The sequence below is a fragment of the Indicator indicator genome, chromosome 12, assembly GCF_027791375.1.
Source record: "Indicator indicator isolate 239-I01 chromosome 12, UM_Iind_1.1, whole genome shotgun sequence".
Taxonomy (NCBI): domain Eukaryota; kingdom Metazoa; phylum Chordata; class Aves; order Piciformes; family Indicatoridae; genus Indicator; species Indicator indicator.
In genome coordinates this window covers 10,366,184-10,370,953 of record NC_072021.1, presented here as the reverse complement: position 1 = coordinate 10,370,953, position 4,770 = coordinate 10,366,184, and positions in this window count along the sequence as shown.

Here is a 4,770-nt window from a genome sequence, read left to right as displayed (position 1 = left end):
CACATCTGCTAATGTTCAAGACTTTGACCATTAAGATGCAGCACAAAATAAATTTTTTGATGTTGGGGAAAAAAAATTAATTTTTTTCATGATAAAATTCTGGTCTTTCACACAGACATCAGTCCTGGTCTGAGATGTTATTTCTGACTGGCATCATTAAGGTACCAGATTTAATAATTAAACAAGGAGACAATTCTCTCTCTGATTAACATTAAAAAAAATAAAAACAGTCTAGTAAACGAGTTATAAAGTCTAGTGGAAAGATATCAGTGGGCAGAAGACAGCTAAAGTTTACAGAGATATGAGATGAATATTCAGCGTATAATTTTGAAAGTTAGCAAAAAGTTTATAATTTTACTATGCAGAAAACATAGAACATTTTCCCCTTCTTTGCTCCTTTGACTGAATTTCCATCCCTGGAGACATTCAAAAAGTGTGTGGACCATTTTCTGAAGACTTGTTGTTGGTTCTGATTTGATCATGAGTCTCATAATTTTAACTGAGTATTCCACTCTACCACAAGAGCTTTTTGCTGATCTTCACACAATTTATGGCCATGTCACTCACCTGGTAACTCTTGGGTTTTTTCAATGGTACTGCTAGCTTGAGTGTGGCCCAGGATCAATATCTACCACTATGCTGAATTTTCTTTGGCTCAATAAACCTAATGGTCTTGGCTGAGATTTTTATTTGCAACTATTTTTTTCATATGATTAAACTACGTATTGTTGATGGCACAAAATGACACTTAGAGCATATAGGAAAGGCACTGAGGTTATGTGGGAGGTTCAAAATTACACTAAACAGCTTTCTTAGTAAGTGCCCAGCACAAACATGTTAAAACCTTGGATTAGGCAATGCTATGCTACTTGAGTTTGCACTCAGTTATCTGGAAACTGAAGTGATGTGTCAAATGGGCACTGCTGGCAGATTGTGGCAGAAAACTTGTTAGCATGAGATAGGAGCATAAACTTTATGTTCTGATACCACAACTAATTTTCTTCTCCATTTATAGCACACAAATATCTAGTCCAACCAACTGGGTGTGGGGTTTTTTTTCCCTCCTTGCTTATTTTTATGTGCCAGAAACTCACTCAACAACTTCAATAGTTTGTGAGTCTCCAGAATCTGCCAGAGTTTTGTATTTAAAAAATTCCCCCTTTTTTTCCAAACACGCAAACATTTTGCTTTCCTGTGTCCAAAGTCACAGAATCACAGAATATATCTGGTTGAAAAAGACCTTAAAGACCATCCAGTCCAACCTTTGCCCCAGCACTTTCAGTGAAGAAATATTTCCTAATATCCAGTCTGAACCTCCCCTGGTGCAGTTTGGAACCATTTCCTCTATTCCTGTCACTTATCATCAAGAAGAGGCTGTCCCCTCCTTGCTCCAATCTCCCTTCAGGTAGTTGCAGAGAGCAATGAGGTTTCCCCTCAGCTTTCTGTTCTCTAGACTGAACAACCCCAGCTCCCTCAGACACTCCTCATAGGTCATGTGCTTCAGGCCCTCTTCAACATTTCATTAATTTTTATTATTTTTTTTTAATGAAGGAGATTTTTTTTAAAAGGATTACACATGCCAAGGTTTGCTTAAACCAAAACAAATTATTTTTCATTCCAGTGAAAGAACTGAAAAACTAACAATAATTTCAGATCTATGTAAGACAACCTTTTATTTTTCTACTTTAACATTGAACTGTAACAGGGATTATTCACACAGCTCTATTTGGCCTGTTCTGATTTCATGGACACTTTGGCTCTATATCGACCTCATATTGTTCTGATAGGAAGCCAAAAATCAGTGGTTTGGGAGAGATCTGCAAGCTGGATGCCCTGTTTGAGTGTTCACCAGTACACAAAGAAACATTAGATTATTTTGAACAGGAGCTATGATCCAGCTTGTTTGTGTCTGCTTTTGGCAGCATATTTTTGGCACCTGTAAGCACCAAAGTGCTACTAGTTCAGGACCTTATTCATTCCTTATAGAAAAGTATCACACCAAGCACCTGAGAAAAAAATAACTTAGCCTCATGTCCTGAAGTTAGTCTAGCTATTAAGGTATCGAAGAATTTGGCACTGAGTTAATAAATCATTCTAGTAAGCATTGTTATGAAGTAGGGTGCAGAAAGAAGCAAATAACCCCATGGAAATCAATCTGTCGAGGGCTGAAAAGAATTGCAGTCAAATAGAATATGTTTGTTTAACTGCTGGCCCATAAAAATACAGACTTTTTCTGTATACTGCAGACCAGATAGTGTCAATATGTCTAAATTTCAGTGTGGATTATTTATAGCAGAGCAAAGGCAGTCCTAAGAGATATGCTTGTGGGCAAATTCAAAACCTGATGAAGCTCCTTGATACTATTGTAAGAAAGATGGGTTGGAAATACTTAAGATAAAAGGTAGCTCTACCTGGGTTAGAATTAGTTGTCATTGATGAAGTAAGGCATGAAATACTCTTTCTAATGCCTTTTCATTAGCCTTTCTAATGGAAGGCATAACATTAACAAACTGAATATGAGTGTGGAAAGCTGACAGAGTTAATCATCAAATTACACATAGGGGAGATTCAAACCACATGCTCTGCATATGTGTTCAAAATGGATGACACTCCTATTTCCCCATCCACGGTGAGAACAAACCTTGTGCAAGGACTGACTCCATTATATAGACTTAATATTAATATTTGAAAGAACTATCATCAAGGGTCATTGACCTCCTGTCTGCTCTGACTGCAGAGGCATCCTCTTGTTGAATTATGCATAGCTATATTTATGTTCTAATTTAAATATCATTTAATATTTAACTTGTTGTTGTACATTTGCAGAGTTAACTACATGGTCATCTGCTTTTCACCAGGCCTGCAGGTTTCAGGGCCATAGAACAGAGTCTGGATTGACTTCCCTGTGAACTCCCTAGCTCTACTCGTAGGAGCTTACTTCTACTAAAGCTAGGGGGGCAGGGAGGGGGGAGAGAGAATAAAGAAATAAATCATCTACATATTTTAAAAAATGAAAAGGAAGAAAGAAAAAAGAGACTAATGTTCTGTCTGCCAAGGACCCAAAGGCATTCCTTTTCCTTGGAAGCGCAAATTAAAGAAATGAATTTAGTTTTCTCAGGTTATTTAAAACTTCAATCATTTGGATGTTTATTAGATGCAGGAAAGACATTGTGAAGATTTATTTTTTATACCTTGCATTTTGTGATGCAAGATGTTAAATCAGTCACCTGAGTAGGGAAGAGAAGAGAAAGTCATAAAATATTAAGAGCCCACAGTGTATCGGTTTTGAGTAGAAGTCTACGAGAAGGAAGAAAATTTTGGATGTCTCAGCTTCCTAGTACATCCTTCCCAGTACATCCTTCCCATAGGTGAAAATAAATGTCTATGTCTACACTGCACAGTGGAGAGCTGGTTTAAGGGAGGCTGAGCACCACAACATGCAGGTTGCCAGCCCGTGGCATGCTGTTTAGCAGTACCTGAAGCTCAGATATCAACCCTGGCCAATAATTGTGAACTTCAGGAAAGAGTTGCCTGAAGCATGATTTGCCCTACCTGTGACCGCTGCCTCCATCCTGAGTGGACAGAGAGTTGTGCCTGTGCTGAGGGAGCTCTAGAAGTGGGCTGTGGCTACCTTGTGCAATGTGAATAATGGGCAAGTTCTGTCATGAGAGTAGATTTGCTCTCTCCTGGCTTCCCAAATTACCCCAGAGGAGTGAAGAAGAGCCAGACCATTAATCCACTTACCCTTGCATCAGCCTGCAGAACTGGCTGGGTGCACCGGAGGGATGGTGCAGCCTACGTGCGCAAACCTGTGTGCTGGAGATCTGCATGAGGGCTGTGCCCTAGGGGTTGCAGGCCCTCCTCGGCTCCTCCAGAACTTGTCTGGCTCTACACTGCTCCTCACAGAGTGCTCCTGCCCACAGCACAGCCCATCTGCCCATAGAAGTCATACTAGCCCCCACCAAAACTTTTAGGATTCCTCAGGCCAACATCAGTGACTTCCCACCTCCCATCTTCCCTCCAGCCTGAACCAAGGAAGCCTAGAGTGGGTGTGAAATGTGGGATACAGTACAAGGTAATGTGTTTAGACTAAGCTCAGCATTCCTGCTGCAAAACTCTTGGCCAGGCTGAAGCTAGCAGAATACAGGAAAACATCTCAATGCAAACTCTGTATCATCAACTTTAAAACTGCAACAGAGCTGAAAGAGTGACTTGTTATCACTGCTATGAATAGCACAAATTAAGTGTGCTTTCAAAAAGATCTGCACCCTAGCACACAACAAATTACTGACAGGAGCAAATAAATAATTAATCTAGTTGAAAATCTCAAAAAAAAACCCAAAAAAGGCAGCTGCCTGACTGTAACAAATAAGTGGTCTGCTTATTTTACAAGAGGAGCAATATGGCAGTATATAACCTTCCACTAATGGACCCTCTTACTTTCAAAATTAATTACTCCATCAAAACTGTAAAATACAAAATATTTTGCCTTTTCTTGTCATAGCAGGGAGATCTTAATTAAAAAAAATAAACCTCTCCCATTTATTTTTGTACTTAATTAGCTTTAATGTGCAGGTCAAAGAAGGTTTATGTCATTTCTGAAGAAAAAACAGTTATCAAATCACAGCAGCCTAATGGCTGTCCTGCAATAACTTAGGACTATGACTTTCTGAAGTGGACATTGATATTTTTCATCTCATTTGCCAAGTTGCAGATCCTAGGAATGGTGGATATTCTGGGGGGTTTGTGTTTGGGGTCTTTTTTTTTTTT